At 40.9% G+C, this 26,315-nt stretch overlaps 1 long non-coding RNA gene across 1 annotated transcript; it reads left to right on the top strand.

Moving 5' to 3' along the window:
• LOC306885411 lies at window positions 1-11,597 on the top strand. Its single transcript, XR_013785533.1, has 7 exons — window positions 1-77; window positions 3,977-4,047; window positions 5,358-5,524; window positions 6,758-6,828; window positions 7,666-7,832; window positions 9,065-9,231; window positions 10,227-11,597. It is a non-coding gene; the product is annotated as an uncharacterized lncRNA (long non-coding RNA).
• Window positions 11,598-26,315: the final 14,718 nt, after the last annotated feature.

Genomic DNA, 26,315 nt, shown 5'->3' with positions numbered 1-26,315 from the left:
GGATGACGTCAGGGACACGCGCAGGCTGGACGGTCTTTTCCGGCTCGGAGCGACGAGGAGTGCAGCAGCAGAGACATGTGAGTGAGACATAATGCCTTGTTTTTACGGAAAATGTTGATATAATGTATCATTCCACGCGTAATATGCTTGTCTAACAGTATTTGGCGCACATTAATCGAACACCGATATCTGTTGAATGTTAGGAAATGCTTGTACAATATGTGGCCACGTGCATTACTTTGATCCACTAAGGCTATTCTCTTCAACGGTATAACAAGCCTTAAGTATCTGTTTAGTATTCAACATCATACTGTTTCAGAGCAGTTCTGATAATGATTTACCGTCTGTATAGTTTTATTTTGTAATGTGTTGTAGGAGTGCATGTGGAAGTAGTAAAGCATGTTCGTTTCTAGATGAGAGTCCCTATGCACTTCTGGCTGTGCGCTCTTTTCAACAAAAGCTTACAAAAAAGTAAGGTGTTTTCCGTGAATGTGTGCAGCTCCTGATTCTTTAGCCGCTACAGATAAATACCTTAAATAATGTAACGCAGTACAGAAAACTATTTGATTGTTTGATTTCGGTAATAGTTAAAAATATTGTAAACTGATATTTACCACATTATTTAAGTAACGTGTATACAGGTCCTTCTCAAAAAATTAGCATATTGTGATAGTTCATTATTTTCTGTAATGTACTGATAAACATTAGACTTTCATATATTTTAGATTCATTACAACACAACTGAAGTAGTTCAAGCCTTTTATTGTTTTAATATTGATGATTTTGGCATACAGCTCATGAAAACCCAAAATTCCTATCTCAAAAAATTAGCATATTTCATCCGACCAATAAAAGAAAAGTGTTTTTAATACAAAAAAAGTCAACCTTCAAATAATTATGTTCAGTTATGCACTCAATACTTGGTCGGGAATCCTTTTGCAGAAATGACTGCTTCAATGCGGCGTGGCATGGAGGCAATCAGCCTGTGGCACTGCTGAGGTGTTATGGAGGCCCAGGATGCTTCGATAGCGGCCTTAAGCTCATCCAGAGTGTTGGGTCTTGCGTCTCTCAACTTTCTCTTCACAATATCCCACAGATTCTCTATGGGGTTCAGGTCAGGAGAGTTGGCAGGCCAATTGAGCACAGTAATACCATGGTCAGTAAACCATTTACCAGTGGTTTTGGCACTGTGAGCAGGTGCCAGGTCGTGCTGAAAAACGAAATCTTCATCTCCATAAAGCTTTTCAGCAGATGGAAGCATGAAGTGCTCCAAAATCTCCTGATAGCTAGCTGCATTGACCCTGCCAGGGGTAGACAATAAGGGAAATTTGCCGCCAGTGTCTTTTGAAGTTCACTGGCCCAGGTCAACGCGTCGGGTATTGATCCCAATAATCACGAAAAAGAACAGTTTGCTTGAACAACATGAATAACAATTTTTTTTAAGGTAGGTTTAGTGCAAAGTGCAGCAAAACTGTGCAAAAACATGAAACAAGTGCAAATAAACCTATTGCATAGGATTCATTCTCCGTAGTCACACAGCAATTCATTATATTATGTTCATACCATAGGTTTCATACACGTTAACTTTTCTCTAACTTACTTGTCTGCATATGTGGGCATTGATCTGCAGAGCTCACAGTAAACCTCTTTTTTTTTTTCTTGATCGTAGCCCAGCTAGGGGTGGGCGATATGGGAAAAATATCATATCACGATTCACGATTTTATCACGATTCTTTGTCATGTTGGTTTTACAAGCTGTCTGAGCATTACAGCCAAACTAGAAAGACAAAGCCTTTCAAGGTAGCAACAGAAAAAAGACATGGCAGATATTTAGGCCAAAGTGGGCGCAGATAAAAATCTGTGTCATCATTCTCTCTTTCTTATTAAAAAATAAGAACAAAGATACATATTACAAATACACATAATATACAAATAAAACAAACAGTGCTTTATTTTCAGGTACAATAGGTGTATTTAGCAGAGCATTCAATGAAATTGAATGAACAAATATAAAAATAAAACACTAGATAGACTGATTCCTAAAGCAACTGTATTAAAGATTTTCAGTCAAGAATAGTGAGTGATTTTTCTCTTTGCTTTTTGTTGTTTTGTTAACGTTAAATTAATAGTTCCCCCAAAAATAAATATTCTGCCATCTGTCTGTCAATTCTGTCATGATGTTTTATTTTTATACCATCATTTACTCAAAAGTAGTTTTAAACCTGAATGAGTTTCTTTCTTCTGCTGAACATAAATGCTATTTTGAAGAAGGTGGAAAACCAAACAGTTGCTGGTCCTCAGTGACTTCCATAGGATTGTTCTTTCCTGCTATCAAAGTCAATGTAGACCAGCAACTGTTTGGTTACCCTCATTCTTCAAAATATCATCTTTTGGGTTCAGCACAAGAAATTAATAGAAGTTTGGGACAACATGTGAGTGAATAAATAATGACAGAAATTAAATTTTAGGGTGAACTATCCCTTTAATGACAGTCGACAGCATGTCCTGTCCCTTTAAGAGCTGCACGCATCTAATATACAGACACGCATCCGTTTCTCTCTTAACTATTTAACGTTACTTTCATTTTAGACATAACCAACTCAGTCTGTATGTAAACCTTGTGTGTTTTGACAGTATTAGCGCAAAGATAAGTTAGTTGAGTAATCAGGCGCTGTTAGACAGGGTTTTTAGTGCGCGTGCTTCAGGTGTATGTGCTCAGAAAAAGCGCACGTCAGACCAGCGCGCGAATTAAACATTTAACCAGCAAGGCTTGTGTGCAAATAATGTACTTTTGCGATCGCGAATAAGTGCAGTGTCCTGTCAGAGTAACTCTACTGCTGTATGTGGTGTTGTACAGTATATAGAGACGGAGGAGCCAGAACTGTATTTGATAAAATGTGTGCTGTAGCACGATACTACCATATTTCTTCAAAAGCAGATCGTGGAGACATTTTTATCGTCCACGATCAAAAATCGTCATATCGCACACCCCGTAATGCACATTAGCTCTGTTGTTTTTAATACATTATTTTTAATAGCTTTCCTGTAGCTCAAATAGTAGAGCATGGCACTAGCAACGCCAAGGTCATGGGTTCGATTCCCAGGGAAAGCAAGAGCTGATAAAATGTAAAAAAAAACCTGTAACTTGAATGCAATGAGTGTCGCTTTGGATAAAAGCGTCTGCTAAATGCATAAATGTAAATTATTTATTAACATTTTTGTTAAAAAACACACATGATTACTTGCTTTTGATCTTTTATTTGAGATAATTGTCATTGCATCATTGCTAATATATATGCATTTTAAAGGCTATTGTCCACTTGGGTCTATTTTTATTACATTTACATTTATTCATTTAGCTGACGCTTTTATCCAAAGCGACTTACAATTGCTATACATGTCAGAGGTCGCACGCCTCTGGAGCAACTAAGGGTTAAGTGTCTTACTCAGGGACACATTGGTGTCTCACAGTGGATTTGAACCCGGGTCTCTCACACCAAAGGCATGTGTCTTATCCACTGCGCCATCATCACCACTGCGCCATTACCACAAAAACATTGATCATAATTAACCCATTACTCGATTAATCATCGGAATAATCGACTGATTACTCGATTACCAAAATAATCGTTAGTGACAGCCCTAGTCTAGACTATAACGTTATAATGTAGTAAGAAAATGAATTGCTTGTCTGTGACCGATTGTATTGTATGATTTGTATGTTTTCAATCATATCTACTCAATGAAGTAAAGCGAGACTATATAGAGTCACACCTTGATGCTGCTGGTTGTCCTGGTGTGCTAAAGTTCTCGCAGAGTAACTCTCTGCTTATTCATTGGCTGCTGCTGTTCAGTGCCCGGCCAATCACATGCTCAGAAACAGATCCCTCTTTATCAGACTGTTGTTGGTTCTGTTATGTACTTGATCAGCCGTGGTTGAAGTGTAATGTGTCGTTGTCTCTCAAAACCCCTGCAGATGCTGGTGAATGCGGTCATTAATGGCGTATCGGTCGGGAGGAGCGTCAACCGCTCAACAGTGCTCTCAGGGTGAGTTTGCTTCTTACTGAATAACTTCTGACCAAGACCATTATCCCGAAGTTGTCTAGACCAGGGGTTTTCAACCTTTTAGGACATGCGCCCCCCCAAGTTTGTCTAATTTCACTCGCGCCCCCCCCCCCCCCCCCCCCCCCCCCCCCGCGCGAGCCCAAAGTGCGCGAACATCATTCACATAGTTTGCTGCATTTCCAGTGCGTAGCATTAAGAAACATACACATATAACCAGTTTACCTGATTCAGTGTGATGGCTGAGCCCGTTTCTGAGATAACAACATGCCAATGGTTGGATTTCTGACATGACTAACCGTAAATTATTTTACACCATTCTCACTGTCGCCTAACAGCGGGAGTCTGATTGTCCCCTAGCGGATGGCTGAAGATTTGAAAGCTCGTATTCGTAAATCTTCAAGGCAATGTCTCTGAATTAATTGATGCTCGCGCCCCCCTTGACAGGTGCTGGCACCCCCCTGGTTGAAAACCTGTGGTCTAGACGAGGGCTGCCTCGATTAGAGTACTTGATTTTAAAAAGTACTTGATTTTCATTTTGCCTGCGAGTAACTGGCAAAATATCGGAAGTGGCTCAATGCACGGACGAGAATCCATGAAACACATTAGACCGTTTTCCAAGGCTGCATGATATATTAAACCATTTAAAAATCATAAAGCATAATGCTATTGTGAATTCATGAACGCCATTCGATTCAATTAAATATCTGCGATGCAGGTTTAGCATATGCTTTCATTATTTTACATTTTTGTTCAATAAAACCACATGATTACTTGCTTTCGATCCTTTATTTGAGAGTCATTGCATCATTGCTAATATATATGTATTTTAAAGGCTATTGTCCACTTGGGTCTATTTTTATTACCACAAAAACATTTATCATAATTAACCCATTACTCGATTAATCATCGGAATAATCGACTGATTACTCTATTACCAAAATAATCGTTAGTGACAGCCCTAGTCTAGACTATAACGTTATAATGTAGTAAGAAAATGAATTGCTTGTCTGTGACCGATTGTATTGTATGATTTGTATGTTTTCAATCATATCTACTCAATGAAGTAAAGCGAGACTATATAGAGTCACATCTTGATGCTGCTGGTTGTCCTGGTGTGCTAAAGTTCTCGCAGAGTAACTCTCTGCTTATTCATTGGCTGCTGCTATTCAGTGCCCGGCCAATCACATGCTCAGAAACAGATCCCTCTTTATCAGACTGTTGTTGGTTCTGTTATGTACTTGATCAGCCGTGGTTGAAGTGTAATGTGTCGTTGTCTCTCAAAACCCCTGCAGATGCTGGTGAATGCGGTCATTAATGGCGTATCGGTCGGGAGGAGTGTGTGTGCGTGCGTGTCAGAGCGGCTCCGTTCACAGTAAATGCTGCTCCGCACAAACGGAGTTTGGGTTTATTATAACGTTCATCTGGGAACGCAACGTGCGCATTTCATCAGATTTGTAAGGTAAATTATTTATAATCCTCCGCAAACAGGAGAATACATCAGTATGTTTCTCGATGTTTTGATTTCCACATATTCGAGAAATTACAGCGGCTGTAGCATTTGTCGTAAAGAAATAGCCAAATATTAAAGGTTAAGTGGACATTCAATTTAAATGATTCTTGTTCAATATTAAACAAGGATTAGATCGCGCAGTAAAGTATAAACAATCACCAGGCCGTTAGCGCCCTCTGCAGGCGTTTGATATAATGCGTAATGCACATTAGCTCTGTTGTTTTTAATACATTATTTTTAATAGCTTTCCTGTAGCTCAAATAGTAGAGCATGGCGCTAGCAACGCCAAGGTCATGGGTTCGATTCCCAGGGAAAGCAAGAGCTGATAAAATGTAAAAAAAAACCTGTAACTTGAATGCAATGAGTGTCGCTTTGGATAAAAGCGTCTGCTAAATGCATAAATGTAAATTATTTATTAACATTTTTGTTAAAAAACACACATGATTACTTGCTTTTGATCTTTTATTTGAGATAATTGTCATTGCATCATTGCTAATATATATGCATTTTAAAGGCTATTGTCCACTTGGGTCTATTTTTATTACATTTACATTTATTCATTTAGCTGACGCTTTTATCCAAAGCGACTTACAATTGCTATACATGTCAGAGGTCGCACGCCTCTGGAGCAACTAAGGGTTAAGTGTCTTACTCAGGGACACATTGGTGTCTCACAGTGGATTTGAACCCGGGTCTCTCACACCAAAGGCATGTGTCTTATCCACTGCGCCATCATCACCACTGCGCCATTACCACAAAAACATTGATCATAATTAACCCATTACTCGATTAATCATCGGAATAATCGACTGATTACTCGATTACCAAAATAATCGTTAGTGACAGCCCTAGTCTAGACTATAACGTTATAATGTAGTAAGAAAATGAATTGCTTGTCTGTGACCGATTGTATTGTATGATTTGTATGTTTTCAATCATATCTACTCAATGAAGTAAAGCGAGACTATATAGAGTCACACCTTGATGCTGCTGGTTGTCCTGGTGTGCTAAAGTTCTCGCAGAGTAACTCTCTGCTTATTCATTGGCTGCTGCTGTTCAGTGCCCGGCCAATCACATGCTCAGAAACAGATCCCTCTTTATCAGACTGTTGTTGGTTCTGTTATGTACTTGATCAGCCGTGGTTGAAGTGTAATGTGTCGTTGTCTCTCAAAACCCCTGCAGATGCTGATGAATGCGGTTATTAATGGCGTATCGGTCGGGAGGAGCGTCAACCGCTCAACAGTGCTCTCAGGGTGAGTTTGCTTCTTACTGAATAACTTCTGACCAAGACCATTATCCCGAAGTTGTCTAGACGAGGGCTGCCTCGATTAGAGTACTTGATTTTCATTTTGCCTGCGAGTAACTGGCAAAATATCGGAAGTGGCTCAATGCACGGACGAGAATCCATGAAACACATTAGACCGTTTTCCAAGGCTGCATGATATTTTAAACCATTTAAAAATCATAAAGCATAATGCTATTGTGAATTCATGAACGCCATTCGATTCAATTAAATATCTGCGATGCAGGTTTAGCATATGCTTTCATTATTTTACATTTTTGTTCAATAAAACCACATGATTACTTGCTTTCGATCCTTTATTTGAGAGTCATTGCATCATTGCTAATATATATGTATTTTAAAGGCTATTGTCCACTTGGGTCTATTTTTATTACCACAAAAACATTTATCATAATTAACCCATTACTCGATTAATCATCGGAATAATCGACTGATTACTCTATTACCAAAATAATCGTTAGTGACAGCCCTAGTCTAGACTATAATGTAGTAAGAAAATGAATTGCTTGTCTGTGACCGATTGTATTTGTATGTTTTCAATCATATCTACTCAATGAAGTAAAGCGAGACTATATAGAGTCACACCTTGATGCTGCTGGTTGTCCTGGTGTGCTAAAGTTCTCGCAGAGTAACTCTCTGCTTATTCATTGGCTGCTGCTGTTCAGTGCCCGGCCAATCACATGCTCAGAAACAGATCCCTCTTTATCAGACTGTTGTTGGTTCTGTTATGTACTTGATCAGCCGTGGTTGAAGTGTAATGTGTCGTTGTCTCTCAAAACCCCTGCAGATGCTGGTGAATGCGGTCATTAATGGCGTATCGGTCGGGAGGAGTGTGTGTGCGTGCGTGTCAGAGCGGCTCCGTTCACAGTAAATGCTGCTCCGCACAAACGGAGTTTGGGTTTATTATAACGTTCATCTGGGAACGCAACGTGCGCATTTCATCAGATTTGTAAGGTAAATTATTTATAATCCTCCGCAAACAGGAGAATACATCAGTATGTTTCTCGATGTTTTGATTTCCACATATTCAAGAAATTACAGCGGCTGTAGCATTTGTCGTAAAGAAATAGCCAAATATTAAAGGTTAAGTGGACATTCAATTTAAATGATTCTTGTTCAATATTAAACAAGGATTAGATCGCGCAGTAAAGTATAAACAATCACCAGGCCGTTAGCGCCCTCTGCAGGCGTTTGATATAATGCGTAATGCACATTAGCTCTGTTGTTTTTAATACATTATTTTTAATAGCTTTCCTGTAGCTCAAATAGTAGAGCATGGCACTAGCAACGCCAAGGTCATGGGTTCGATTCCCAGGGAAAGCAAGAGCTGATAAAATGTAAAAAAACCTGTAACTTGAATGCAATGAGTGTCGCTTTGGATAAAAGCGTCTGCTAAATGCATAAATGTAAATTATTTATTAACATTTTTGTTAAAAAACACACATGATTACTTGCTTTCGGTCCTTTATTTGAGAGTCATTGCATCATTGCTAATATATATGTATTTTAAAGGCTATTGTCCACTTGGGTCTATTTTTATTACATTTACATTTACATTTATTCATTTAGCTGACGCTTTTATCCAAAGCGACTTACAATTGCTATATATGTCAGAGGTCGCACGCCTCTGGAGCAACTAAGGGTTAAGTGTCTTACTCAGGGACACATTGGTGTCTCACAGTGGATTTGAACCCGGGTCTCTCACACCAAAGGCATGTGTCTTATCCACTGCGCCATCATCACCACTGCGCCATTACCACAAAAACATTGATCATAATTAACCCATTACTCGATTAATCATCGGAATAATCGACTGATTACTCTATTACCAAAATAATCGTTAGTGACAGCCCTAGTCTAGACTATAACGTTATAATGTAGTAAGAAAATGAATTGCTTGTCTGTGACCGATTGTATTGTATGATTTGTATGTTTTCAATCATATCTACTCAATGAAGTAAAGCGAGACTATATAGAGTCACATCTTGATGCTGCTGGTTGTCCTGGTGTGCTAAAGTTCTCGCAGAGTAACTCTCTGCTTATTCATTGGCTGCTGCTGTTCAGTGCCCGGCCAATCACATGCTCAGAAACAGATCCCTCTTTATCAGACTGTTGTTGGTTCTGTTATGTACTTGATCAGCCGTGGTTGAAGTGTAATGTGTCGTTGTCTCTCAAAACCCCTGCAGATGCTGGTGAATGCGGTCATTAATGGCGTATCGGTCGGGAGGAGTGTGTGTGCGTGCGTGTCAGAGCGGCTCCGTTCACAGTAAATGCTGCTCCGCACAAACGGAGTTTGGGTTTATTATAACGTTCATCTGGGAACGCAACGTGCGCATTTCATCAGATTTGTAAGGTAAATTATTTATAATCCTCCTCAAACAGGAGAATACATCTGTATGTTTCTCGATGTTTTGATTTCCACATATTCGAGAAATTACAGCGGCTGTAGCATTTGTCGTAAAGAAATAGCCAAATATTAAAGGTTAAGTGGACATTCAATTTAAATGATTCTTGTTCAATATTAAACAAGGATTAGATCGCGCAGTAAAGTGTAAACAATCACCAGGCCGTTAGCGCCCTCTGCAGGCGTTTGATATAATGCGTAATGCACATTAGCTCTGTTGTTTTTAATACATTATTTTTAATAGCTTTCCTGTAGCTCAAATAGTAGAGCATGGCGCTAGCAACGCCAAGGTCATGGGTTCGATTCCCAGGGAAAGCAAGAGCTGATAAAATGTAAAAAAACCTGTAACTTGAATGCAATGAGTGTCGCTTTGGATAAAAGCGTCTGCTAAATGCATAAATGTAAATTATTTATTAACATTTTTGTTAAAAAACACACATGATTACTTGCTTTTGATCTTTTATTTGAGATAATTGTCATTGCATCATTGCTAATATATATGCATTTTAAAGGCTATTGTCCACTTGGGTCTATTTTTATTACCACAAAAACATTGATCATAATTAACCCATTACTCGATTAATCATCGGAATAATCGACTGATTACTCTATTACCAAAATAATCGTTAGTGACAGCCCTAGTCTAGACTATAACGTTATAATGTAGTAAGAAAATGAATTGCTTGTCTGTGACCGATTGTATTTGTATGTTTTCAATCATATCTACTCAATGAAGTAAAGCGAGACTATATAGAGTCACATCTTGATGCTGCTGGTTGTCCTGGTGTGCTAAAGTTCTCGCAGAGTAACTCTCTGCTTATTCATTGGCTGCTGCTGTTCAGTGCCCGGCCAATCACATGCTCAGAAACATGCGTCATCATCTGCTGCTGTATCTCAAAGACAAACACAAGCTGATGTCTAACAGCTGTTCTTTATTGTTTTAGGGATCATCACACCACCACTGAAGATAAGCTGGAAAGTGTGAAGCCCAACTGTTAAACATCTGTTGCTTTAAAACTTGTGAATAAATTATATTTCATAACAGAAATATGTAATGGAATATATACAAACAGCTGTTGTGTGCAGTGTAGTTGTGGTCTGTTAAGAAGTGCTACTCACTTTTGTATTATAATGGCGTCAACAGAATAACAGGCCAATCATCGCATGTATATGTGTGTGTTTGCGCACGCAGTGAAATTATTCAATGCAACAACAAGAGGTGTTACATTTATGATGTTTTTAAACATTGCTAAAATGGATGCAAGTGCTGTCATAGCATTGCATGTTTACATAATTCATTCCAGAATTGCAGGTACATTTCAAGCTGAGGAAGAAAACCAAATTTCTTTTCTTTTTTTTATTCTCATAGAACACACTTTAAATGGAATATTTTCTATATTTGCTGATCTTAAAGTTGTAAGATTTTAAATATTTATTCTGAAAATCTAAATCTGTCAACTGTTATAGATAAACTGGGTCAAACATATACAGTTAACAAATGTACCACAATTTAAAACCCTGTCCTCCCTAGAAGAGCATCTGTCCCTTAATCCATTAAAACAAAAAGGTCTATATATTTATAGGTTTAGAGTAAAAATCGTTTAACTGAAAAGTTGCCAACATGGTGTGCATTTTCTGTAAACATAGCTTTAAAAATGATAGTTGGCATTGATAACAGAGTTGACCACCTGCAGTTAAAAAACCAAAAACAGCAACATTTTCTGCCAGATTCTGAAACTGAAACCATTTTAAATGTAACTATATAATTTTATCAGATACATGTGACTTACAGATCTGTCATGTAATTGAAAATTAACTTCAAGTGTCTCATGCATTACAGATCTGGAAAATAAAAGGACATGCTGCTCCCTCACCCTGGGCATGCAAATCAGTTATTGGCAATTTCTGCCCATATGTCTTTTAGTATTTAAATGTGCACTATGCAAGTTTTGTTTTATAGACAAAAGACAGAGCTTTTGATTCGAGGAGTAGCAGTTTGCAAGAATTTTAGATTTACTTTGAAGCCATTACATTAGTATTCATAAACAATAGAGCAAAACAAGCTTGTATTTCGAGTAGTGGTGCTTTTTTCTTTTTGTGCCGTCTATCTCTTGTCTAGTTTCTGCCTCCCTTACCCCTGAGAGGTTAATTTACATGTAATCAGTTTCTTTAGCCTGTAATGATATAAAACAAATGTATCCTTTACAGTAAAGGGACCCAAAATAAACAATATAATGTAATGCAAAATACTTAAATGTGATTGTCATTGTGATACTCATTGTCAACTCTGTTATCATTAAACTTTTTAAACCACTAACAAGAGTTGACACTTTCCACCATTTTGTGCTTTAGCTCAAGATGCTAACCTCAAACCAGATACCACATTGCATTTCTAAAACAGAATTTTATGGATTTCCATTATATTATTGTTTTTAAAAAGTTAATGAGAGATTCACTGCAAAATCACAATAATAGATTTGACATAATTTTCTATTGGTGTATCCTAAACATTTTGTACAAATGAGAATAAAGACATGCATCAGTGCCTTCCAAAGATTCCTATCAGAGGAAGTGACATTGTTACCTCAGTTATAAAAAGGCATAAAGATCTTTAAAGCATTCATAGAAAAAAAGAAAAAAACATGTGACTTGCACCAGAGTTGACCAGAATGTAGTTTTTTTTTTTTAATTATTATTAATGAAATTGCATAATTACTAATATTACAAAAATTAGATATTTTATGTAAACAAAAAAATATGAAAATTACACTTGTTTCATGATAATTCAAGCTGAATGTATGAATCAGGAGGCAAAATGTCCCTTAATATCAGAATCAGAATGAGCTTTATTGGCCAAGTATGTTTACACATACAAGGAATTTGTTGTTGTGACAAGCTCCACAGTGCAACAGAAAGATAGCAACAGGACAGGACACAGGTAATAAAAGAATAACAACAAATAACCAAATAGGCAATGTACAAAACAGCAAAAACACAATATATAATATAGACAACTATGTATGTACAGGTCAAGTATGTGCAAATTAGAAATGAGAAAATAAAATTAGTGTGGTGAATGGATAGTGTATTATAGTTGTGTTCCACGTTTATTGTCAAGTGTTCATGAGATGGATTGCCTGAGGGAAGAAACTGTTCCTGTGTCTGGTCGTTCTGGTGCTCAGAGCTCTGTAGCGTCGACCAGATGGTAACAGTTCAAAGAGGTTGTGTGCTGGATGTGAGGGGTCCAGAGTGATTTTACCAGCCCTTTTGCTCACTCTGGATAAGTACAGTTCTTGGAGAGTGGGGAGGGTTGTACCAATGATTCGCTCAGCAGTCCGGACAACCCTCCATAGTCTTCTGAGGTCAGATTTCAAGATTCAAGATTTTTATTTGTCACATACACAATTATACAGGGTATAACCAGCAGTGAAATGTAGGTCAGGTCCGCTCCAAGGACAGTGCAATTATAAAGTATACAAATATTAAGAAAAAGAAAAGTAGAAAAAATAAGAGAATAAAATAAAAGATAAAAAATATAAATGTACAGGTCAGTATGTTGTTGACTTAAATAGTAATAAGAGGAATGTGCAAAAAGTTGTACAGGGTATTTAAATAGCAGCAATATGAGGTAGAGAAAAATTATGAATAGCTTATTGATATGGTGATATTTACATGGAGTCAAGTGATGTTATGACACAGAGTTAGAGTTTAGGAGCCTGATGGCCGGGGGAAGAAGCTCCTCCTAAGTCTCTCAGTTTTTGCCATCAGGCTATGGAAGCGCTTACCAGATGGAAGCAAAGTGAATAGATGGTTACCAGGGTGATTAATGAGTCCTTGCTGATTTTGACAGCTCTATTTTTGCAGCGTTTGAGGTAGATGTCCTGCAGAGAGGGGAGAGCAGACCCTGAGATGTGCTCAGCTAAGCGCACAACTCTCTGTAGTGCTTTGCAGTCCTGATTGGAGCTGTTTCCATACCACACTGAGATGCACTGTCTCAATACACTTTCTATGGTCCCTGAATAGAAAGTTTTCAGGATTGCTGGTGAGACCCTGAATTTCCTCAGCTGTTGCAGATGGTACAGTCTTTGCCTGGCTTTCTTAACCTGTGCTTGGATGTGTGTAGTCCAAGTCAGGTTCTCGGAGATGTTTACACCGAGGTACTTGAAGCTACTCACCCTCTCTACAGGGGTCCCACTGATCATAAGAGGAGTGTAGGGCTGCTGCTGTCTCTTCCTAAAGTCCATGATCAGCTCTTTAGTTTTGCTCACATTCAGAGAGAGACAGTTGTCCTGGCACCAAGATGTGAGTCTCTCTACCTCGTCCAAGTATGCGGTCTCATCATTGTTGGAAATGAGGCCCAGAACCACAGTATCATCAGCGAATTTGACAATAGATGTGGAGCTGTGAGAGGACACGCAGTCATGCGTGTAGAGAGAGTAGAGCAGGGGACTCAGGACACAGCCCTGTGGGGCTCCTACGTTGAGGGTGATGGAGTTTGAGGTGAACAGGCCAACTTTCACCACTTGAGGTCTGCCGGTGAGGAAGTCTTGAATCCAGTCACAGAGTGAGGAGTTTAGGCCGAGGTCTGTGAGTTTAGAAGCCAGCTTGATGGGGACTATAGTGTTGAAAGCTGAGCTAGATGGCATCGTCAGTGGATCTGTTTGGGCGATAGGCAAACTGAAGAGGGTCCAAAGTATCAGGGATGGAGGAGCAGATGTGGCTCTTTACAAGTCTCTCAAAAACCTTCATGACTATAGATGTGAGGGCAACTGGGCGATAGTCATTCAGGCAAGAGGGTTTATTGTTCTTTGGCACAGGGATAATGACAGATTTTTTAAATGCGGTGGGAACCACGGAGGTAGCAAGGGACTCATTAAAGATGGAAGTGAACAAACCAGCGAGCTGATCAGCGCAGGACCTCAGAACACGGCCGGTTATCCCATCAGGTCCGGCTGCTTTCCTGACGTTCACTTTCTTTAGCGCCCTCCGAACCTCATCCTCCGACACAGTGATTACAGGATCATCGCTGCTCTGCCTGCTGCTTCCTGACGCGCTGGTCGGCAGAGGCGCGCCGCCGCTGTTGCCATCGAAGCGGCCGAAGAAGGTGTTTAACTCGTCGGGCAGCAACGGGTCTGCTCTCACCTCCGCGGAGGATTGATTTGTTTCCAAAGGCACAGATGGTCCTCAGTCCCTGCCACATCCGTCGAGAGTCATTGATGAGACTCAATTCTCTCTCTGTATCTGTGTTTAGCGGCTCTTACTGCGCGTCGGAGAGCATAGCACGATGCTTTGTACTCGCTCATATTCCCGGTCAGAAGAGCCTCATTGGTAGCTGAGCTGAACCAGACAGTTATAGAAGTGCAGAGGATGGATTCAATGATGGCGGAGTAGAACTGTTTCAGCAGCTCCTGTGGCAGGTTGAACTTCCTCAGCTGGCGAAGAAAGTACAACCTCTGCTGGGCCTTCCTGACAATGGAGTCTATGTGAATATCCCACTTCAGGTCCTGAGAGATGGTGGTGCCCAGGAATCTGAATGACTCCACTGCAGTCACAGTGCTGTTCATGATGGTGAGTGGGGGGAGAGCAGGAGGGTTTCTCCTGAAGTCCACTATCATCTCCACAGTTTTGAGCGTGTTAAGCTCCAGGTTGTTAAGAATGCACCAGACAGCCAGCTCCTTAACCTCCTGTCTGTAAGCAGACTCGTCACCGTCCTGGATGAGGCCGATCAGTGTGGTGTCGTCTGCAAACTTCAGGAGCTTGACAGAGGGGTCTTTAGATGTGCAGTCGTTGGTGTAGAGGGAGAAGAGCAGTGGGGAGAGAACGCAGCCCTGAGGAGCTCCAGTGCTGATGGTACGAGTGCTGGATGTGAATTTATCAAGCTTTACTAACTGCTGTCTGCAGTGGCATAACTTTGCTTTGAAAAGTGGTGGGGACACCGCACAACTCGTTTTGCTATTTGTTTATTTAATAACCGAATTTACTTGGGGACTGAGTTCAGAGTTGGAAATGCACTTAATTTTCACTTTGATGTACACATGCATCACATTCACAAATATGTCTATAAACATCAAAATAAGCAAAACGTAACATTCACAATGTGAATGTTACGTTTTGCTTATCACAACACATCCAGGGTAGCTAATATCAATCAAAATACGCAAGATAAATATGGTGAACTTACCATTTCATGGTCAGCTCAGCTGCAGCGTATTCATTAATTGCACAATCGTGTGTGTGTGTATTACATTCTACTTTGAATTACTTGCATATGTTCTCTTAATACCAGCCGGACAACTTGCTAAAAGCAGGTGTGATCGATGCACGCGCTGAACATGGAAGAATCAACATTACGTCAAGAGTCAAGACAAGCCCACAAAATGTTTCCTCATCCAATCAAATAATTTAACCAATCCTGAACTACACAAAACCTTGTGTAAAACATGAATGAGAGTTAATTTGTGTTTAAAATGATTAAACTACCTTTATTAATTAAATAATTAAATAAATGAAATTGTTTTGACAAATCTTTTTTTTTTATTACGTTTTTATAAAAGCTCTATTTTTTCCTCCCCCACCCCACATGTAAAGGCTAGTTAACGGTAAATGTTGCTACCTATAGCATAAATGTTAAAACCAACAAAATGTCCAAAAGAAAGTGTGGAAGTGATATAAGAAGCTTTTTAGTGAAGCAGCCACGCACAGTAAGTTACTTTGCTTAACACGAAAACATATTATATTTAACTTACGTGAATGTAGACATACTGTCGCTAATCATGTTTTTTGGCGGCCACTGGAGCGCGCTGTGATTTAATACAAAACTGAATTAAAGGACTATGAACTAAAGTCATAACATAGAATTGTCCTGTTGCCTAAAAGTGCTTTAACTATTATTCAGCCTTCAATGATGGACAAATGCCAATATTGCTTATGATTGCAAATGTAAACATTTAGATCCTGGGTTGAACTAGTAATTTTTTCCCCAGAATCAGACAAATGTGCCTACTGACAAAGAACAAGAACAGGGAGCAGAAAATGTAGAGGTAAGAGTAAGACTGAAATACAGTATTAACATTGTAGACTACAAATACATTTTAAAAGAGGTACAGGATCTGTAGACTAATTATAGGGAAAGGAAACTACATATCCCATGACGCATATCGCGTATCTCGCGATAGTTTCACAACGAGACTTAATATTCATCTTTGAGGACGTTGAAAAGCTTCTGACCGGCGGAAAAATGTGTTAAATGAATGAATTAGATTATGAAGAGTGACGATTTGTAGATGGTGCTTTTCCTTTAATACATACCTTACACAATCTATTTTTAAGTTACTTTTTAAAAGTGGTGGGGACAATATCGAGCCTGGTAAAAAGTGGTGGGGACATGTCCCACCCGTAAATTACGCCTATGGCTGTCTGTCTGTCAGGAAGCTGTTGATCCACTGGCAGACGGAGGTGGGGACGGAGAGCTGGGTTAGTTTATTTTGAAGGGTTTCCGTGATGATGGTGTTAAAAGCGGAGCTGAAGTCCACAAACAGGATCCTCACATAAGTCCCTGGTCTGTCCAGTTGCTGCAGGATGAAGTGCAGTCCCATGTTGACTGCATCATCCACAGACCTGTTTGCTCTGTAGGCAAACTGCAGGGAGTCCAGTGATGTCCTTCAGATAAGCCAAAACCAGTCTTTCAAATTATTTCATGGCTACAGACTTTAGGGCCACAGGTCTGTAGTCATTAAGTCCAGTAATTTTGGGTTTCTTTGGGACGGGGATGATGGTGGAGCGTTTGAAGCATGAGGGGACTTCACACAGCTCCAGTGAACTGTTGAAGATCTGTGTGAAGATGGGGGCCAGCTGATCAGCATAGGTTTTTAGGCAGGCTGGTGACACACCGTCTGGGCCTGGTGCTTTCCTTCTTTTGTTCTTCCTGAAGACCTGGCACACATCTTCTTCGCTAATTTGAATTGTAGGTGTGGGAGAGAGAAGGGTTGCTGGAGGTGTGAATGGTTTTGTGGAGAGGTGTTCAGGGCGGGTGTGGGGTGATCTTTCAAAATGACAATAGAACTCGTTCAAGTCATCTGCCAGGTGTTGATTCTCCACAGTACTGGGTGATGGTGTCTTGTAACTGATGATATCCTTCATTCCTCTCCACACTGAAGCAGGATCACTGGAAGATCATTTTTTCCTGAGCTTGTCAGAATAATTCCTCTTTGCCACTGTGATCTCCTTTTCCAGTGTGTATTTGGCCTGTTTGTACAAGACTTTATCCCGTAAGCATCATCTTTGGCCTGACGGAGCAGTCTGAGTTTTGCAGTGAACCATGGTTTGTCGTTGTAGATTAGGTGAGTCCTGTTAGGAATGCACTGTGAGCTCGTCCAGATCATTTGCAGCAGCTTCAAAAACAGTCCAATCAGTGAGAGAGAAACAGGCTTGTAGATCCCGCTCTGTTTCATTAGTCCATCTTTTAACATATCTTAATATAGGCTTTGCAGCTTTAAGTTTCTGCCTGTAGGTTGGAATAAGATGAACCAAACAGTGATCAGAGAGTCCTAAAGCTGCTTGTGGAACCGAGTGATATGCGTCCGTTATTGTCCATTATTGTTGTGTAACAGTGATCCAGTATATTACTGTCTCTGGTGGGACATGTGATGTGCTGTCTGTATTTTGGCAGTTCGCAGGAGAGATTTGCTTTATTAAAGTCCCCAAGAATGATTAAAACAGAGTCCGGGTGTTGTTGTTCTGTGTCTGTGATCAGATCAGTGAGTTTCTGTAAAGCTGTGCTCTTCCGGTGGAATGTAGACACTCACAAGAATGAATGAGCAGAACTCCCGCGGCGAATAGAATGTCTTGCAGTTAATGAAGAGCGTTTCTAGATCTGAACAGCACATCTTCTTTAGCACAGTTACATCTGTACACCTCCTCTCATTGATGTAAAAGCACGTCCCACCGCCGCACGATTTCCCCGTTGATTCCGCGCCCAGATCTGCTATGATCAGCTGATAATTAGGCAGATGTAGCACGCTGTCCGGTATGTCGCCATTCAGCCAGGTTTCCGTGAAACAGTCAAGTCAAGTCTAGCTTTATTGTCAATTCTTCCACATGTACGGCACATACATACAGAGAATTGAAGTTGCATTACTCTCAGACCCTTGGTGCATATAGTTAACATTTAAGACACTAACAGTAGACGTTCAAATACAGATACATACAGTTTAAACATATGTACATACAACTATACAGATATACAAAGCAGAGCAGGAAAAATCCTTGTTTGTCCGGGAGAGCAGAAGGAGTTCGTTCGTTTTGTTGGGTAGAGAGTGGAGATTCGCCAGATGGATGCTAGCCAACGCCATTCGAAATCCGCGCTGACGAAGTTTCACGAGCGTTCCGGCTCGCTTCCCCCGTCTGCGCGTCCTCCTGTAGCGTTTGACCAGATCTACGGCTAACTACAATGTCCAGCAAAACGTCCCAAAAATCTAAATCCGGTAAAAGATTTTGTGGTGTGTTCTGCCGAATGTTCAGCAGGTCATATACATAAAAGCATCGTTTTAGTGATAGATTAATATGATTTGTGTTATTCAAAACTGATTCAGTGAAGTTTTTGTTTTGAAAAGTAGAAGATTTACCTGGAAGACGCAAAATGTACCCCAATTCTAGAAGTCAAGTCAAGTTCAAGTTGAGCTTTATTGTCATTCTGCTACATGTGTGGACATATAGTGGAACGAAATGTCGTGTCTCGCAGGACCACGGTGCTACATAGTTAAACATAAGATAAACATACAACAATGCAAGTATAAGAAAAAAAACAAAAAAAAACAATAGAGCATCTGACTATAGACAAAAATAGACCATCTGACTATACATATACATTTACATTTATGCATTTAGCAGACGCTTTTATCCAAAGCGACTTACATTGCATTCAAGTTACAGTTTTTACATTTTTTATCAGCTCTTGCTTTCCCTGGGAATCGAACCCATGAACTTGGCGTTGCTAGCGCCATGCTCTACTATTTGAGCTACAGGAAATATACTTACTTAATTACTTTACTTTTGTCATTTAGCAGACGCTTTTGTCCAAAGCGACTTACAAATAAGAAAAAGTAACTAAAACTAAAAGTTACAACTCTGTAACGGGGCAGTCGTGGCCTAATGGTTAGAGAGTTAGACTCGTAATCCAAAGGTTGCGGGTTCGAGTCTCCGGCCGGGATTGTAGGTGGGGGGAGTGAATGTCCAGCGCTCTCTCCACCCTCAATACCACGACTGAGGTGCCCTTGAGCAAGACACCGAACCCCCAACTGCTCCCCGGGCACCACAGCATAAATGGCTGTGCGTGTGTGTGCGTGTGTGTGCGTGTGTGCGCGTGTGTGCGTGCGTGCGTGTGTGCGTGTGTGTGTGCGCGTGTGTGTGTGCGCGTGTGTGTGTGCGCGCGCGTGTGTGCGCGCGTGCGTTGGATGGGTTAAATGCAGAGCACGAATTCCGAGTATGGGTCACCATACTTGGCAGTATGTCACTTCACACTCTATTTAAGAAAATAAAGAAATTAAATAAAATTCACACATGCATATAACAACATTTCAATAATAAATATATAAATTAATAAACTAAAATAAAAAGCGATACTTCTATCCCTTGCCGGTGTCCCTGCCCGGTGGAGTCGCACGGTAGAGTTGATGGTCTTTACACTCTTTACTTTTGTCATTTAGCAGACGCTTTTGTCCAAAGCGACTTACAAATAAGAAAAAGTAACTAAAACTAAAAGTTACAACTCTATAAATACTATATACCCACATATTTAAGAAAATAAAGAAATTAAATAAAATTGACACATGCATATAACAACATTTCAATAATAAATATATAAATGAATAAACTAAAATAAAAAGCTATACTTCTATCCCTTGGTGGAGTCGCACGGTAGAGTTGATGGTCTTTACACTCTTCGGTCTTCACACTAAGAGGGCTTCACACGACGACTGCCGCGACCGCGGTATAATAACCTTTTTTATACCAATCCAACAAATCACCATACAACAAATCAATTCAGCTGGACCCACTTTCCTTTTTATCAACTAAAAATGGCCAAGCAAGTGCACACACTGACAAGATACGCGATACAGTACGAGACCAAACGCGATTATATACTATAAATACTATAACTACTATACCTAGTTGCCTAGACATACGCAAACTGAGACTGTACAAGAACTTTACATATATACTGTACATGAAATTGTGCAAAAAAAAAATGGTATATATATTTCGTACATTAAATTGTTGTGCAGATTAAAGAGAGATTTTGTGGGAAGCAGCGCATAGTGCAAAAAGATTTGTAGTGCAATGCTCAGGTAAACATTTTCTTATTGAGTCTTTGTAGCAGGGAGTGTTTATAGAAAGTGTCTAGTGTGCATATAGTGGGATGAGTGCGTTACTACAGGTGGTTTGTATAGCCCACTCACCTGTGTGTAGCACACTCAGAATTGCACTTAGGAAAAGTTGTCAACTGTATTGGGTGGGGGGTCAGGGAGATTGGACTTAAGAGCTCTCACAGCCTGGGGAAAACAGCTGTTGAGCAATCTGACAGAGCGAGCTTTGATACTCCTGTACCTTCTACCTGATGGTAGGAGCTGGAAGAGGTTGTAGGAGGGGTGGGTGGGGTCTTTCACGATGCTGGAGGCCTTGCTGGAGCATCGTGCAAGGAAAATGTCCAGGATGGAAGGGAGAGGGGCACCGATGATCTTTGCGGCAGTGTTCACTGTCTGTTGTAGGGTCTTGCGGTCAGCAGCACTGCAGTTCCCATACCAGACAGTGATGCAGGTGGCCAGCACACTCTCAATGGTGCCCCTGTAGAAAGTGGTGAGGATTGGTGGCGGGAGACTTTCTCTTTTCAGCCGGTGGAGAAAGTGGAGGCGCTGTTGTCCCTTCTTGTTGAGCAGGGGCGTGTCTACGTGGTGGCCAGGGGTCGCACCGGCCCCCCCTGAAATTTGGCTGGCCACCCCAGGTGCCCCCCCTACCAGATGTCTTGCGATAGGCTTGTTTTTAGTTAATTTCTAACTGCATCTGGCGTATCTTGGCATGTGTAGGCAGCTGCCTAGGGCCGCTTTCTTCTCTTCTTTATTCATTTTAGGCATTTTAGCGTGATCTAAATGATAGATGTCGAGAGCGCATAATGTTGCGCGATCATGTAATGCACGAGCACGAATCTCTCCACTCGCAAGCGGATTTCCTTCACTCGCACAAAACTGGACGTGTGCTTTTAAATCTACATTGTTCTTTTATGAATTGGCTCGGGTCTCACTCAGATATTGTGTGTATGCTCAAACGTTATCCTCGCATCACTGAAGACCAGAAAAGCTTTTTTTTTCTAATTCAAGTGAAGAGTAGGCTTTTCTCACTAAATGGAAGCAATCTGAATATAGTTAGCCTTCTCTAGTTATTAATTTTATTAATACTTATTTTAGCTAAGTGCTTAAATTGTAAATATGCATTTATTAAATAATTTTATGTAGTGCATTTGTATTTTGTTGTTTTTGTATATAGTTATAGAAGCCCATCAACCAGGTTCCAGAAAGAATCACAAAGGCTGCTTCTGAAATAAGTGGGGGTGCTCTCTTAATACACATTTTCACATATTTTGTCCCTTCTATTGCTATCAATATGCTGCTACTTCGAGAGCGAATCCCGCATAAATATGCAGATGTCATTCCCAAAACTTTGCAACGTGTGTGTGGGCAAAAAACAAAGTTCTACATTTTAAATGGATTGCTTAGAAAGCTCGCAAAGAGTGCTCATAACCAATAAAACTGTCACTCTTTGTTCATCGCGATCTCACAAAGTTCTGTGAGGACCAATGAATCTCACACTGTGCAATTAATAGCCTATATAATATAAGCCTATTAACATCGTGTATCCAACCCCGGCCACCCTCTTTTAAGGCAGTGCCCCAGACTGCCCCCCCCCCCCATTTAAAATGCTCTAGACGCCCCAGTTGTTGAGTGACGTGACGTTGGTGGTCCAGGTGAGATCCTCTGAGATGTGCACCCCCAGGAATTTAGTGCTGCCGACTCTCCACGGTTGAGCCATCGATGGTCAGTGGGGGGTGGTCAACAGAGTTTCTCCTGAAGTCCATCACAACCTCTTTTGTCTTACTCACATTGAGGGACAGGTTGTTAGCACCACACCATTTCGCCAGCTGTGCCACTTCCTCTCTGTAGAGCGTTTCATCGTTGTTGCTGATGAGGCCTACCACAGTTGTGTCATCAGCAAACTTGATGATGTGGTTGGAGCTGGACTTGGCAGTGCAGTCGTGAGTCAGCAGCGTGAAGAGCAGCGGGCTGAGCACACAGCCTTGTGGGGCACCTGTGCTCAGTGTGGTAGTGCTGGAAGAGTTGTGGCCGACACGGACTGACGGAGGTCTTGCAGTTAAAAAGTCCAGGATCCAATTACAGAGGGAAGTGTTAAGGCCCAGCAAGTTTCGTTTGTGGATGAGCTGTTGTGGAATTATAGTGTTGAATGCCGAGCTGAAGTCAATGAACAGCATTCTTACATAAGAGTCTTTCTGTTCCAGGTGAGTAAGAGCTAGGTGGGGAGTGGTGGATATTGCATCGTCCGTGGAACGGGTTGGACGGTATGCAAACTGGAATGGGTCCAGTGTGTTTGGGAGACTGGACTTGATGCGATGCATAACTAACCTCTCAAAGCACTTCATCAGGATTGGGGTCAGTGCTATGGGACGATAGTCATTAAGACAGGAAACGGGTGACTTCTTTGGTACTGGAATTATGGATGGTAATTATGGATGATGAAAGGTGGATTTGAGACATGTGGCGACGACTGCCTGGCTTAGTGAGGTGTTGAAGATGTCTGTTAGGACATCCGTCAGCTGTGCAGCACAGTCTCTCAGATCATGTCCAGGTATGTTGTCAGAGCCCGCAGCCTTTCGTGGGTTAATCCAGGACAGGGTCTTCCTTACATCGGCTGGAGAGAGACAGAGTACCTGGTCGTTTGGAGATGTGAGTAGTTTCTGTGCAGGTGTGTCGTTCTGTATCTCAAATCGTGAGTAGAAGTGGTTGAGTGCATCTGGTAAGGATGTGTCATCATCACTGGCCTGTGGTGGGGGCTTGTAGTCAGTGATGGTCTGAATGGCTTGCCACAGGGACCGAGTGTCTTTACTGTCTGTGAAGTTGTTGATTTTTTTAGCATATTGATGTTTTGCCTTCTTGATGCCATGAGACAGATTGGCTCTTGCTGTTTTGAGGGCTGCTTTGTCTCCTGATCTGAATGCTCCATCTCTGGTCTTTAGCAGCCCACGAACCTCTGCTGTCATCCATGGCTTCTGGTTGGCACGTGTGGTAATGGTCTTGGTGACTGTCACATCATCTATGCTCTTTTTGATGTAAGCAGTCACAGTTTCAGTGTACTCATGCAGGTCTGTGTGGTTGTTGTAGGTGGCTGCCACTTTAAACATGTTCCAGTCTGTGTCCTGGAAGCAGTCCTGCAATGCTGAGGTGGCATTGTCTGGCCATACTGTGATCTATGGGATGTATGTGGTGATGTATGGGATCTAGAAGTACCCATACATATATATATATATATATATATATATATATATCCCCCAAAAAATGTCCAAAATACAGCTCACACTAAAATAAATACAGGTGCTGGTCATAAAATTAGAATATCATGAAAAAATTTATTTATTTCAGTAATACCATTCAAAAAGTGAAACTTGTATATTAGATTAATTCATTACACACAGACTGATATATTTCAAATGTTTATTTCCTTTAATTTTGATGATTATAACTGACAACTAATGAAAGTCCCAAATTCAGCATCTCAGAAAATTAGAATATCAATTAAGACCAATGCAAAAAAAAAATATTTTTAGAAATGTTGGCCAACTGAAAAGTATGAACATGAAAAGTATGAGCATGTACAGCACTCAATATTTAGTTGGGGCTCCTTTGGCCTGGATTACTGCAGCAATGCGGCGTGGCATGGAGTCGATCAGTCTGTGGCACTGCTCAGGTGTTATGAGAGCCCATGTTGCTCTGATAGTGGCCTTCAGCTCTTCTGAATTGTTGGGTCTGGCGTATTGCATCTTCCTCTTCACAATACCCCATAGGTTTTTTATGGGGTTAAGGTCAGGCGAGTTTGCTGGCCAATCAAGAACAGGGATACCATGGTCCTTAAACCAGGTACTGGTAGCTTTGGCAGTGTGTGCAGGTGCCAAGTCCTGTTGGAAAATGAAATCTGCATCTCCATAAAGTTGGTCAGCAGCAGGAAGCATGACGTGCTCTAAAACTTCCTGGTAGATGGCTGCGTTGACCTTGGACCTCAGAAAACACAATGGACCAACACCAGCAGATGACATGGCACCCCAAACCATCAATGACTGTGGAAACTTTACACTGGACCTCAAGCAACGTGGATTATGTGCCTCTCCTCTCTTCCTCCAGACTCTGGGACCTTGATTTCCAAAGGAAATGCAAAATTTACTTTCATCAGAGAACATAACTTTGGACCACTCAGCAGCAGTCCAGTCAAGACGCTTCTGACGCTGTCTCTTGTTCAAGAGTGGCTTGACACAAGGAATGCGACAGCTGAAACCCATGTCTTGCATACGTCTGTGCGTGGTGGTTCTTGAAGCATGGACTCCAGCTGCAGTCCACTCTTTGTGAATCTCCCCCACATTTTTGAATGGGTTTTGTTTCACAATCCTCTCCAGGGTGCGGTTATCCCTATTGCTTGTACACTTTTTTCTACCACATCTTGTCCTTCCCTTCGCCTCTCTATTAATGTGCTTGGACACAGAGCTCTGTTAACAGCCAGCCTCTTTAGCAATGACCTTTTGTGTCTTGCCCTCCTTGTGCAAGGTGTCAATGGTCGTCTTTTGGACAACTGTCAAGTCAGCAGTCTTCCCCATGATTGTGTAGCCTACAGAACTAGACTGAGGCCCTGTCCACACGAAGACAGGTTTCTCTATATACGCATAAATCTTTTACCGTATAGACGTTTCGTCCACACGAAACCGGCGTTTTCGAAGAGTGAAACCGATCATTTTTGAAACCGGGTCCCAGGGTGGATAAATTTGAAAACGCCGGCTTCATGTTTTCGTGTGGATGGCGAATCCGTATATTTTCTGAAACGATGACGTCATCAGCCCACGTCTCGCCCCTAATCAGACACTGCTACGTCACATAACAGTGACAACAACAACAACAATGTCAGACTAAGTGCCGGTGTTCGTGCTGCAGAACCTACTGAGCTCATTAGTTTTATTAAAGCAAAATCTTCTGCTTTGTGTGTTAGTTTATATTCAGCGCGCAAGGTTTACACACATGGTCCAAGTCTTCTTCTCTGTTTTTTTGTGTATTGTGGTGGCTTCTGCCAGTGCTATGAGGAATCATTTTCAGAGTCTTGGGGTTTTGATGCCAGAATTCAGATTTTATTATCAGAGACAATAAAACCGAGAGACCCTGCAGTGAATCTCTCGAGTGTGTGTCTCCATACCCCTAATATAGTTTTTTCCTTTAGGGTGTGTTCTATACATTTCCTACGTCATTGTTTATCTTCTTTTGGCTGTGCCTTTATCTGCTTCCTGGAGCAGATTATAGGCCTAAATTTACGTTACGTGAAAGGAGGAGACCCTATCATGTCAAACCCAGATGTGCAGCTTTATCTTAAACCGTACGTCTGCATATTCCATTCTTCTGCAGGCCTCTACTCACACCGGCAGATACACTTTTATAATAGTAGAATAACTTGATACATAAATGCCAATATTCACATTGATTACACTTGATTAATTTATATTTTGATTAAAAAACTCTTCGTCAGTATCTCTGTGGCAGAATTACAGCGCCACATATTGGTCTGGCATGTGTACTACATCGTTTTCAGTCGGTTTCAGTGATTCCGTGTGGACGCAGATATTTCCTGAGACGACTCCATGTTTACGGAATTTGAGGCAAAAAAAAAGATCGGATACGGAGAAACCCGTCTTCGTGTGGACGTAGCCTGAGAGACCATTT

The sequence above is a fragment of the Barbus barbus genome (assembly GCF_936440315.1).
Source record: "Barbus barbus genome assembly, chromosome: 19".
NCBI lineage: Eukaryota > Metazoa > Chordata > Actinopteri > Cypriniformes > Cyprinidae > Barbus > Barbus barbus.
This window is presented reverse-complemented; position numbering and strand designations above follow the sequence as displayed.